This window comes from Oxyura jamaicensis, chromosome 3, assembly GCF_011077185.1.
Source record: "Oxyura jamaicensis isolate SHBP4307 breed ruddy duck chromosome 3, BPBGC_Ojam_1.0, whole genome shotgun sequence".
NCBI classification, from domain to species: domain Eukaryota; kingdom Metazoa; phylum Chordata; class Aves; order Anseriformes; family Anatidae; genus Oxyura; species Oxyura jamaicensis.
Genome location: NC_048895.1, coordinates 109299761 through 109313656, shown reverse-complemented (window position 1 = coordinate 109313656; position 13896 = coordinate 109299761). Strand labels below are relative to the sequence as shown.

General features: G+C 41.3%; 1 long non-coding RNA gene across 1 annotated transcript in view; it reads right to left on the bottom strand.

Moving 5' to 3' along the window:
- LOC118163746 overlaps positions 1 to 12983 on the bottom strand; it is a 33566-nt gene extending 20583 nt beyond the window's left edge. Inside the window, exon 1 of the long non-coding RNA XR_004749171.1 lies at positions 12893 to 12983. This is a non-coding gene — a long non-coding RNA (uncharacterized LOC118163746). The remainder of the gene's footprint in view (positions 1 to 12892) is intronic.
- Between the last annotated feature and the right edge of the window lie 913 nt (positions 12984 to 13896).

Genomic DNA, 13896 nt, shown 5'->3' with positions numbered 1-13896 from the left:
AGGGATGCCAAGCCTACATTTCTTCAGGATGAAAAGCTGGAAATAAAAAATAACCACATTGTAATGTATAATAGCCACACAGAGCTGTAACTCCAAAGAGATCCCTCTGCTTTCCATTCTTGCTAGAGCCTCATTCCTTACATGCCTGCAGCTTTCACTGTTTCACATCACTCTTTCCCATGCACCCATTCATACTATGTCTATACAGATTTTTTTTTAAATCCAAGATCACCTCATCTTCATTTTTCTGGCTAATCTTCAGCGCAAACAAAGTCATCTGATTCACAGTTTTACCCTTCATTCCCTTCATTCACTTCCACTCAGCATCCACATTTACTCACTTCTCATCCTTTTCCAACTAAGCAGTCCATAGCTGAAAAATGGTATTACTGCTGATCGGAGAGGAACAGAGAAGTTTCATCCTCCTGCCCCATTGCTGAAACTCCACAGACAGATTAGTTACAGGGCAACAAGTCCTATTCATTGCATAAAAATAGAAAGAAAAATGGTGGAATTCCAATTTAGTATTATTCTCCTCCATATTAATAAATAAATAGCTTGGAAAACCAATTTCCTCCATAAATTTGCAGATTGTTATAGATGATGCTGCCTATTAGTATGTGCATTTAAGGACTTCCACTTACAGAAAAGCATGCAATTATGTCTTTGCTATTAACTATGCTACACAAAGATAAATGTTATTTAAACTTGCTGCAAATTCCAAAGGCCAAAGAGTTTTCATAACTAGGTCATTTTAAATGAAAATAATTCAAGATTGGTCAATTCCCTGCCACTTAAAAAGCAAAATCAGGCAGATGGAACATATTTAATTTCAGCAAATTCCATCATTTCATAAAACAATTCAGCATTATGTTGCTAAATCTTACACTATATGCTTCTTTTTTTCCCCACAGAATTAAGACTTAGCCTCCTCAGATCACCTAGGGAAACTTTTCACTGCAAGAATTATCTATAAGAAGAACTGAAAAATAAATGGGATTATTTTATTTTTGTGCAAATGGCTTCTTACACTGATAACTTCTTTTGTCTTTTGTATCTTCATTTCAGGAATAGTTAATGAAAAGTCTCCACCTGGTGGCCAACCGTATTTTGGTGAAATAGGAACATTGTGCTACCTGTCCAGCATGCTTTTTCAGTCTCTTACTTAGTCGAGTCATTCTTTCAATTTTTTTTTCCGATTAAATAAGGCCAAAAATGGGTTGTGGATACAGTATCATCTCCAGCCTACAGTGATATTCATAGGTGCCCCCCACGTTTGTAATTTCACAGTCATTCTGATCAGTACACTATTTTATCTGTCTTGTTACTCAGTTTTATATGCACAATCCTCAAGGAGCCCAAGCAGGCAGAGAAAAACAGAGCGGTACGTAACACAAACTGAAAAACTCTACAAATATCTCCTGAGAGGAACTGAAAATTTCACAGCACCTTTGGAGATAACAAATGGAATCCCCTCTAAGATAAAGGAAAACAAGAAAACAGTTATTAGGGGGAGAAGATAGTTGGTCAAAGAAAGCTCTGAAAGGTCATCTACTAGCATCATCAGAAGTGGCAAAATCTAATGGTGATTTTAAAGAAATTTGTTTGTGGACTCCCATTTGCCATGTGTGAATGGTCACTTCAGTGCCATAACAGGTGACAATATACCATCTGGTGAGGAAGATAATTTTGTATTACAGGACTGAAGTTTAATAATTATTTGCAAAAATAATAATAATAAAAAAAATACATTCCAAGTAAGAATTTAAAAAACATAGTCGTCATCTAAATGTACCATAAACAGTTTTCTCTTGTTGAAAGCACTGCAATTATTTTGTAAACTTAATGAACACACTAGAAAATTTTATTTTCAACAACTTAATTTCCCCCCTCTTTAAATCTTCTTTGAAACACTCGTGTGCCTGATCCAGCTCTTCATCATTAACCTCGTGTTTTCAGCATCTCTGTTCAGCTAAGCCCATTAATTGTTTAACTGCTCATTGATTTTGACAGGGGCAAAAATAATAGCATGCCATAATCACCAGGACATGATGATCCAAAATTAAACGAAAGTCTACACTCCCTTTCGCATCAGCTATCAAATCATAACTTGGAGCAGATACTGTGGATTCACATTAGAGTACTGCAAATTTTCAGCCCATGGGTCTTCTAGTAATTTTGAGAGTTTATACTCCAATTTGAAAAAAAAAAAAAAAAAAAAAAAAAAAAAAGAGAGATAAAATGCTGTAAAAAGCATTAAACATTATTTAATACAAAATCTTTTCTAAAGCCACCCTAGAAGAAACTGTCTCCTTTCTAATGTATATTTCCATAAACATTACAAATAAAGACAGCTCAGATCATACATGCCCTATGAGCTTTCAATGGAAACTAATGTAGGGATCAAATAAAAAAAATAAAATAAAAATAATAAAAAAAAAGCATTGAAGAGCTTCCATGTGAATGGGACAGAGAAATTCTGTGTAACTGTACAATGCTGCTCTTCCCAGAACAGCAGGTAAGAAGATCAAAGTGCCATCTCAGGCAGTCACTGATGTATGTGAAACCATTTCCTGCACATTGCTGGGTGGTTCTTGGCCTGCAGGAATGTTGCTTTCTTTGCCAGGGTTTGCAAAAGTAGAAGAGCATACTGTCTAATTGATTTTAAATTAATTTTTTGTCAAATCTAGCAGCATGGTTTAGATTTGACCTGATGCGAGCAGGACAAGAAGGTAAGGGGTCTAATCAGGATGAGATCATTTATGTTGCAGTCATCGCAAACACCATGAGCTCCCCTGACAGACACAAGAGAGAAGTGTACGCTTTTGGGGAGCAATTCACCCAACCTATTTCAGACATCTACTTTGGAGTGAGATGCATCACATAACACAAAAGTCTGTTTCTTTCCATTTTATTTAAAAAGCCCATGGTAATTAGCTCAAATTCAAATGGTTACATTCCAGCTTAAGTCTTTCACATCCATTTCAGAACGTGTAAAATTCCATTTCGTGAGAGTAGCCAAACACAGAGATGACTGTCAAGCCAGGCTCAGTTTATAAAAGGGAAATTTGGAAGAGCTGTGGTTTCTGTTTTAAGAACCACCTCAAAAAATTATTTAAACTAAGGCTTATTATTGCTGAGATGAGCTTTCTGAACACTGCTATAGATGTCTTCTAAGGTGTGTCTCCTACATTCTTTTGTTTTGGGACTGTTCCACTTCCTATGAAACACCTACATAGCCACTGAGGCAGAGAACAACAGACTCAACAAATATATCTGGATTTTTACAGCACAGCTTCAAAATTAACCTCCAGGCTCCCCTGCGTACCCATCCAAACCATGAACCAAGTATTATAAAAAGGGGAGCACCTACAAAATATTCACATATAAGAATGAACAGATCTTTCCCAGAGGGACCACATCACAGCATAAAATATTTCAGAAGCAAAATATACCTCTGAGGTCACCTCCTTCAATCTCACAGGAAACAACCTATGCTTGTTCCTTTCAGGCAATTCATCTAATCTAGTTTTAAATAAGCCATATAATGAGGCTTCTACAGCTTCCCCTGGGAACTTATTCTACAGTCTAATAGAACTCATTTTCAGGAAGTTTAAATTATTTTTAATTTCCTCCCATTACTTCTAGTTATATGTATTATATTATTATACTTCATACAGTAAACCTTTGAAATACAGTAAATAGCCCCCTTTAAAAAAACACAGCTAACTCGCACCATCATTAATCTGATGGATTTCAACAAAGTTTTCTTTTACAAATGAATTTCATTCTGATGAAACATTTCAAAGTAAAAACCGAGTAAATTTTTTTCTATTTATAACCATGTAACAGATATAACAATGTTTTAATGTTCTACAAATGTAACCCACTCCAAAATTAAGAGTTATTAGTACCAAGGAAATATATCAGGTATGTCTATTGCCTTAAATTGAAAACCCTGCTTGTTGAAAAATATTCAGAGTATAGAACATCTTGAAAAGTGGAAAGGGACAGAAATTTGCCCTAAGATTCTTACTGCCTGGATGGAATAAACAAACTCCTGGTTTATTAATAAGCCCTATTTAGCTCAGCCAAATGTACCTTCCTAAGCACACATACTTGTATAAAGCACCTGCTGGGAAAAAAAAAAAAAAAAAAAAAAAAAAAGCCATTATATGAAAAGTCACAAAATTGAAGGAAATAAAGCAGGGAAAGTGGTTTTGGGTATTGTAGTATTTTGTCTGTCATCATTAAATCACATTATGATGGTACCCTAGTGTTGACAGCCCTAGTAAATGAAATTTGTTCCTAGAAAATGGCATGGTGATAAGTTAGGTGTCTATACTACATCTCCACTAGGTCATCAAGCACGTATGTGCATTGCTATACATTACCTGGACTGAATGCAGTACAAAGTCTGGTATGGAGCACTAACACCACTGCCCAGATTGGTGCAAGCTTTCCACAATGGAACCATCCCTTCCCAAACTATCACCTGAACTAGTTCAGGTATGTCTACTATACAATGTGCATAATCCAAGAAAATAATAGTTATGAGTAGCTAAGGTTGGAAAAGACTTGTCTGACCCCCGCTCAGTGCAGGACTAGCTTCAGAGCCAGGGCAGGTTGTCCAGGGCCTCATTCAGTCAAGGCGTGAGATATCCAAGGAATGGAAAATACAGAGCCTCTCCAGGCAAACTGTCGTCCATCGTTCCTCAACCTTCTTCTGCAAAATGCTGTGGCCTATGAAGAGTCTGTTTTCTCTCTAACTTCAGTTTAGGTCTTTGAAGAGTGATCTAGCCCTGTACTGAGGCAGACTTCACCTCACCACGCAGCCATGCTGCTCATTCAGCCTGTTGTCCATCAGAAACCCGAACACCTGATACTGGATACACACCACTTGTTTTTTTTTGCAGAGCTGCATTCCAGCCAGTTGGTCCCCAGCTTGTACTGTTTGTTGTACAAGGTAGTTCCATCCCACTTCCATCCTCCTTAAATAACAGAAAGCATCAACTTTTGGTGGAAACAAAAAAAAAAAATAAGCAATAGGTTTAACTTTTACAATACACCAGAATATTTCTGATGAAAACTAACAGCATCAGAATTTGGGTGCATGGACTAAGTTTAATAAATCCTGACAGCAGGCATTAGGTAGAATGGTAGTGTCCAGGTTCAGACTTGTTATTTAAAAAACCTTTGTTCAGCAGCTGCTGTACCTGCAGGCCCCTGCAGTCACAACCTGCCTTCCTGTCTGATATCCCAACTCCCCATGCACTCGGAGCTATGCTACTAAGCATGTCCTGAATTATTTTAATCTCAGCACCTCAGTGCTTATCTCCCACATACACCCAGGCAGAATCCAACTCAGGGACTTTTTCTGTCCCTTAGGAGCCAAGTACTCAAAACAGGTGTTTTTTCTTACCTTCTAGCTCTTAGGGGTCCACATTTACAATAAGAGTACTCTGAGAGAACACCCCATATAAACAGTATGGGACAGTGCTCTTTGGCCTTTTTTTCCTCCAAGAATTGCCAGAGAAGACAGTAGCAAATGCAAAAGAACAGCTTAATTGTTAAATCATACAACCAGGAAACGTGAGACATTTTCGGTTTGAGAGTGTCCAAAACCATACCTTCCATCACCAAGCTATAAAAACAATAAGGTATTTTCATTCCTTCCTCTCAAAACCATTTCACTGTGGATAAATTAATGAACAGATCACAGAAGCAAGGCTTTAGAGCACAAATCTTAACCCCTGTATTTCTGTGCCCTAGCAGCTAAACTATAAAACCATTCCCTCTCCCATCTGTCCATCCCAAGTACCTTGTCACACTGCTACACAGCTTCAGTAAGAAGGGAAAATGTTTTTTCTCAAAATGCCATACAATCTGCAGGAGCTTTTACTTGTTGTGGCTGTGGTTTAGTAGGAATTTGTTCTAGGAACTCCTAACATCTAAGCCAGTGATGTAAACAGTGCACATTATAGGAAAAATGAGCATTATCTTCTTACCTGTTTTATGAATGACTGCTCATTACGTTGAATAAGCTATCTGTAGCCGTAGCTCAGGAAAATACACTGCATCAGTAGAAGTACCCACTTAGATGACACACCAAGCCAACTTCAGACAGCCGGCTGTCAGAGCAGACTCCACAGCCATGACAAAACACAGATGTTTCAGGACACGCTCCAAATTACTTATAAGTCTGAAGGGAGAACTGCCTAAAGCAGCCAACCTGAAACACCGAGCACAGGCACCTGAGATGCCACCCCTTCCTCAGCCTCCTTACATTGCAGGTAGGTGGTTCTTCCATCCTCTAGCTCCTCATGAAATTAGAAGCCTAATTTGTCTCATACTTAAGTTTTACCATTTAAAGCATATAAGGAGGATAAACTTTTATAAAGTAGGCTGGTACATTCATTCCAACTGGAGAAAATACAAAGTTCATTCTCTCTATCAGACCAAAGTTGATTTTTTTCCTCAGTTCTTTCAGGTGTGTGCTTTAGTCCCAGAGCTATCAGTCATTCAAGTTCTCTTGCTGGAGGTGCCCTGCTTTGCAGAAAGGATGCAAAATTAATTAGGGAAAATAAAGGGTGGAAAACACAGGGAACATGATCAGATTATGGAAGTCGTAGTGTCTGCTCCCCTAGCTGCTTCATCAAGGAGTGTTTTAACTACAAATGCCTAAGAATTCATTTGAGCAGAAATTGGAGCACAGGTTTCCCCTTGCCCATAGAATTGTCTGGCTCCTAGACTTGACTCCTGTGGCTGGACAAAAAGAGACATATCACAGTTCTTTAATACTATTTGTACAGTAAAACAGCTTCAAGGGGGAGAATAGCATGCTTATCGTCTGAAGGTGGGAAACGAGGGTCTGAACTGTTGGAGACAAAAGGGGGAATACTGGCTTAATGCAAAAGTAAGTGAAATTCCACATTTTATGGAATGTCAGATTAGAGGAGATCAATGGTTCCATGGCTTTAAAGAAAATGAACATAATTAAAAAGGTTGATCATATATTTTGTGTTAAGTTCAAACTCCTATTAAATCAGGGTGATTAAACACTAAAGAATTAATCGGAATCAAAGTCTGTCAAATAGTGTTTTTGCTCTCAACACCTTGGTATTCCTTTAAATTAGAAAAAAAAAAATAAACTCATTTAAACCCCATTTTTACTCCATTTCCTTTTATTTGCAGCATAATAATTTCACAGAACTAGGTCTGGTTATACTCGAGGGTCACCCAGTTGGATTCCTGATGTTTACTGCTCACTAAAAATTACAATGCAGTCACAATTTTAATTCCTTCATTATGCAGATCTAGACATGGTAGTCCTAGAAACCTTCTTATTAAATCTGCAGGAATCAAGAAGGCTCTCTAAAGTCAGTGCAGAGCTGGGTAAGCATTTTCATGATTCTGGTTTCACAATGTTTATTATTCTTTTAAAAAAAAATTACCTCAGAGACAAAACAGTGAGGTTATCAAATGTGTCTAAACAATTAAGAAATAGAAATTTACTGGGCATTAATGGGAACAAGCATTTCTAAGTTCTTTTTCATACCCAGTCTGCAAATAAAATATCTATATATCTAGAGAAGCCATTTGGCAAACATTTTTATATCAGACCTCCCTTAAAATAACTTTTTTCCCCCCTTCTCTGTTTAATCTAACATTTCACTTTTTCTCTGAACACATACAGCAAGATCATCAGTTGAAAGAAACTTATGTAATAAATACCTAGAAAATGCCTACCAGGAACCATGCACAGAGCCACCAGATGTCAGTGCAGCTCAAACATGGTTAATCAGAAACAAGCAGCCTCCGCAGCCTCTGAAACATGCTTAGCGGAATTTCTCTTTGAGAGGCACTGTCGCCATAAAAACATCTCCTAAATAAATCCAAAGAGAAGTTAAGCTAAAAATCACAAACTCTTCACATCACATGGAAATGACTGTTTCTGTCATTACTGGGCTTGTCAAAGAAAATGTCACAATAAAAAACAGAGCTTTAGAATCAAAAAGTTGCTCAGCAAAGTAGTATGGCTGTTAGTATATTTGGCAGTTTAAACATCCTCCCCAGCTCCACACCCTTGAGCCTGACTGCACCCTCAGTTTTCTGTCATGTTTGAATAAAAGGAAGCACTGGCTGACTCCATACTACATGGCGCATGGTGCTTTCCCTCAGGAAAAGAAGCAAAACTTGCTTTTCCTCTTCTATCCAGCCACTAGCATTAACAAGATGCAATGTCATTAAGTCCTCCTTTCTAACCAAGACAGCTGAAATTGGTCAGTAGAATCACAGTTTGTGAATGCTGGAATACAAGCAGGAAGCATCAGAGAAAACTGACAACCTGCAAAACTAAGATTTTGCTCCTTAGAAGATCAGCCTATAAAAGAACTGTGCATTGAAATGTTAAAAGAAAATGTTAAGGTAGACTAGCGAACAGATTATTTCTTAAAGACCTTAAAACAACATTGAACATGACACTAAAAATTGGAATGCACAAATAAAATGGTCTACATGAAATTAAGTAACCCAAATATAAAAGTGTACACATTTAAGATAAAAACCATCTTCTTAAGTTACGGTGTATATTCTTACCTTTTCAGCATAATTTTGGATAACAGCTGAAATCAGCTGACCAAGCATTTCGAGTTTGACTCAACCTTAAATACAAATACATAAAAAGATAGCTACTTGTAAGAAAAAAGATGATTCCATCTCTAATCAATCCTCTATTCCACAGCTTGGAAAGAAACATCCTCTTCGGGATAAAGTATGTACTATTCAATGCTGGGCAACAAATTAGGTACAAGCCACCTCTAACACTGCAAAATTGGATACATACAATCCTCTGCAGTCATTAAAAGCAATGTCAGACAGTCTTCCGCATCCTTAAGTTTGCTTTTATGGAAGAGTTGATCACTTTTTAGTTTCTAAGAGTTCTTTGTCATCCTTTACACTCATATTTCATTTCCTATCTTTTCATTTGCAAACTTGAAAAATATTCACACACGCAGTGAACACTGAAACATAAATATATGCCTGAAAACCAAAATAGCTATGGTTCCTGGCCCTTACAAATATCCAGTAAGTGGCCTGCCATTTCAATAGTCTTGAATCACCACCCCGTATCACCAGTAAAACCTTTTTCCTTCCATCTGCCTTTCTTGCTAGATGAATCCTTAATTGTCTTACTCTTTCTCTCAGGCCCACAATTTCTTGTGACTGACACAGTTCCCTCTGGAGATAGCATAGGGTTCCCATCAGTCAGAAAGGAGCACCAAAATCAGCAAGAGGTAGTCCTACTCTAGGGAGTAATACTGCATAATAAGTTCCTTAAACAAAGATACATCTCACTGTATGGTTATGGTCAGGAGCTTGGTCAGGAGCGCCGCAAACAGGATGCGCTAACAGGACTGGCTTGGCAGTTAGTGCAGGCAGTTTGCACGGGGCAGGGAGGAGAACCTAGACCTCACTATGGTGGGCACCCGTCACAGCAGTCGGTCCGAGGCGGCAACCCAAACAGAGGTGATGCTGCCTCTCTGGGCTCATGTGGGCACCCAGGTGGATCCCACGAGGGGGGAAGTGGCAGTCCAGACAGGTGACTGCGGGGAGCTCCAGAATCTGGAGGCCCACCTGGGCCAAGAGGGAGGAGAGCGCTGTCATGGGTGCAGGTGTCCCTGGGAAATAGATTTGAGGCTCTCAGGGAGGTTGCGGAAGAGGCTGAGGGTCTGGACAGTAGTCCGAACCCGGGAAGCAATCCCGAGAAGAGAGTCAAGATTGGGGGAAGTACAAAACATAAGGATTAGGGGTGGACAGAACACCGCATTGTAACCTGTGCCACAAAAAAAAAGAGCGGAGAGTTCTGGTGATCGGGGACTCCTTGCTGAGGGGCACTGAGGCTCCCAACTGCCGCCCAGATAACCTAGGCAGAGAGGTGTGCTGTCTTCCTGCGGCACGTGTCAGAGACATTAGGAAGGCTCTGCCACAGCTCATTAAACCAGAGGACTACTATCCTCTTGTAGTCATTCAGGTTGGATCCTGGGAAGCTGCTATTAGAAAAATGAGGAATATTAAAAAGGATTTTGCATCCCTGGGGAGGTTGTTGAAGGGATTGGGAGTGCAGGTAGTGTTCTTCTCTGTCCTCCCGCTGGGTGACTAGATGCAGATAGAAGGAGCAGAACAGGACAGGTAAATGACTGGCTGAGGGAGTGGTGTCTGGATCAGGGATTTGGGTATTTTGATCTTGGGCCGTCCTTTGAGAGGCCGGGTACGTGGGCTGCAGACAGACACCAACTGAGCCAGTGGGGCGCAACTGTGTTGGGGAGCAAGCTCTCTGGGCTGATTACCAGGGCTTTAAACTAGGTTTGATGGGGGTAGGGAGGGGAGCTAAAAGTGACAGAGAAGGGCTGGGGGACGTCGTCACTACTGTCACTGTTGAAGACAGGGAAAAACCTCTGAGCTCTCCCATAGGACTGGCTAAGGGCTCCTCAGAGAAGGTAGCATTCCCGATGCCCCGTCCGGTATCTTCTTGCATCCCCCCAGGGGTAACTGCACCTGCTGCTTCCCTAAAGTGCCTGTACACCAATGCGTGGAGCATGGGAAATAAACAGAATGAGCTTGAGATCTGTGTTCGGTCGTGGGGCCACAATCTCATTGCAATCACTGAGATGTGGTGGGACAGCTCGCATGACTGGAACGCTGTCATGGAGGGCTATGTCCTCTTTAGGAAAGATAGGCAGGGGGTGGGGGGTTGCCCTTTATGTGAGGGAGCAATTAGAGTGTACCCAGCTCCACCTGGGGGAGGGTGAAGGACAAGTGGAGAGCTTGTGGGTGAGAATTAAGGGGTGGGCTGGTATGGGAGACACGGTGGTGGGGGTCTACTACAGGTCACCAGATCAGGAGGAGGAGGTCGATGAGGCCTTCTACAAGCAGCTGCTAGTAGCCTCACAATCACGAGTACTGGTCCTCATGGAGGACTTCAATTACCCAGACTGGGTAAGCAGCTCAGCCAGGCACGTGCAGTCCAAACAGTTCCTACAATGCATTGAAGACAATTTTCTGATGCAGGTGGTGGAGGAGCCGGCGAGGCAGGGGGTGCTCCTGGACCTTGATCTTACCAACAGTGATGGCCTTGTTAGGGATGTGAAGGCTGGGGGCAGCTTGGGATGCAGCAACCATGAGATGGTGGACTTCCAGATGGAACTAGGGAGAGGAAGTAAGGCTAAAAGCAGGATTGCTACCCTGGACTTTCAAAGAGCCAACTTTGACCTCTTCCGGGACCTGCTTGGGAATATCTCATGGACAAGGTTGCTTGAGGGCAAGGGTGCTTGTGAGAGCTGGGCTACATTTAAGCAGCACTTCTTGCACGCTCAGGATCGGTACATCCCAAAGAACAGGAAATTGGGGAGGGGGGGGCAGGAAACCTGTGTGGATGAGCAAGGAGCTCATCAATAGGATCAAGAGGAAGAGGAAGGTCTATGAAATGTGGAAAATGGGTCTGTCCTCTCAGGAGGAGTATAGACATGTTGTCAGGGCCTGCAGGGATGCAACGAGGAAGACTGAAGCCCACCTAGAGATGAGGCTTGCTAAAGAGATAAAGGATAATAAAAAGGGTTTTTTCAAGTATGTAAACAGCAAAAGGAAGACTAGGGATAATGTGGGTCGCTTGTTGAACGAGGGGGGTGTCCTGGTCACAGAAGACGCCGAGAAGGTGGAGATACTGAATGCTTTATTTGCTTCAGTCTTTGCTTCCAGGACACTCCTCTGGGACTCCTCGCCCCTGGCAAGAGGACAAAGGGTCTGGGAAATGGAGGGCTCCCCCCTGGTAGACGTGAGAGTGGTTCAGGAGTGTCTGAGTGGGCTCAACGCACACAAATCCATGGGTCTTGGGCAGGAAGAAACCAGATGCGGTTTAATAAGAGTAAGTGTAGAGTCCCGCACCTGGGAAGGAACAACCGGAAGTATCAGTACAGGCTGGAGGACAACCTGCTGGAGAGGAGCTCTGAGGAGAAGGACCTGGGGGTCCTGGTGGACAACAGGTTGACCATGAGCCAGCAGTGTGCCCTGGTGGCCAAGAGGGCTAATGAGATCCTGGTGTGCATTAAGAGGAGCATGGCCAGCAGGTCAAGGGAGGTGATCCTCCCCCTCTACTCTGCCCTGGTCAGGCCTCACCTGGAGTACTGTGTCCAGTTCTGGGCTCCCCGGTACAAAAAAGACAGGGACCTCCTGGAAAGAGTGCAGCAGAGGACCACAAAGATGATACGGGGCCCGGAGCATCTTCCCCGTGAAGAAAGGCTGAGAGACCTGGGTCTGTTCAGCCTGGAGAAGAGAAGACTGAGAGGGGATCTTATCAATGTGTACAAATACCTGAGGGGTGGCAGACAGAAGGACGTAGCTAACCTCTTCTCAGTGGTTTGTGGAGATAGGACAAGGGGCAATGGCCGCAAAATAGAACAGAGGAAGTTCTGCACTGACATGCGAAAGAACTTCTTCACGGTGATGGTGATGGAGCACTGGAACAGGCTGCCTAGAGAGGTTGTGGAGTCTCCTTCTCTGGAGATATTCAAGGCCCATCTGGATGCCTACCTGGGCAGCCTGCTCTGAGGAACCTGCTTTGCAAGGGGGTTGGACCCAATGATCTTTCAAGGTCCCTTCCAACCCCCTACAGTTCTGTGATTCTGTTCTGTGAAAGAACAGCCACTCCCACAAATATCAGATAGGCTTTTAGGGATACTGTAAAATGTCAAGAGCATTTGAAAAACATCACAATCTTTTTAACAAAGTTCAAATGTTCAGCTATACACAACGTACATCTTTAAAAATAATGCAAAACATTTCCCAAAGTAACTGCCAGTTACTTTGCAAGTAACGGTATATAAAGCATACCTACCTATATGCCACAAGAGGCCTAGCTCCCTTTAAGGTGTGAGTTAAAAGTAAGAGGGCAGCACAGAGCAGATGCAGGGTGAGGGAGGCATGCATCTCATGCTAGCATGCTATACAAGTGAGCCCGCAGAAACGCTGTGCCATTTGTACAGCATTAAAAAGTAAAACTTGATTTGGCACACAACAGATATAATCTGCTCCACAGCTGCTGGAATAGATGGCAAGGACTGCTCCGTGGCACCACCCCACAAAGAAAGTAGAGATGTAGCTTCAACTTCTCTCGAATGCATTCACCAGGTCACAGAAAGTTTCAAAACATTCAGAATGATTTAGGCAAGGCATGTTACGCACAGAAGATAAGCATTTTATTATTCATGACAAACAGGCAGAATACTGAATACATCATTTTTAATTCCAAATGTAACTGGCTCTTCATCACTTTTACATATTTAAAAAAGTCAAAGTAATCAATGACATGTATAAACAAATGCATAATTTACAGAAAAATATTTAGGAAATACAACCAAATGATACACAATAGCTTCCAATTAAACTTTACCAAATCAAAGCAGTATTTTTACTCAGAATTATGCCTGCCAAAGACGAATAGCAAGTCATCTAAACTCCCAAATCCTCTGACAGTTTCTCTCAACTAGGTCACAAGCATAACCTCTTCTACTACTTGGAAGGAGGATGCTGTTACAGCTGAGGCTGTGGATAGGGAAAGCGCACACCAAAGAAAGAAGACTGGGAATAAAATCCTTAGCAAGACATTCCAGCAACTTCATTTAACAATTGTAACATAACCCTATAATGCCTTTCTGATAGTTCATACAAACAATGACTAAAGCTGTTATCTTTATTTTCATTTACGGTATAATCCTGAAAATACTTTCCCATTATCTAGTTTCTACCTCAAGGAGTTTGGTCATCAGACCTTCAGAAAAGAAATGACTATTTCAAGCTAGATTCATTACTTGTTAAAAATAAAACAGTCTTGCACATAAA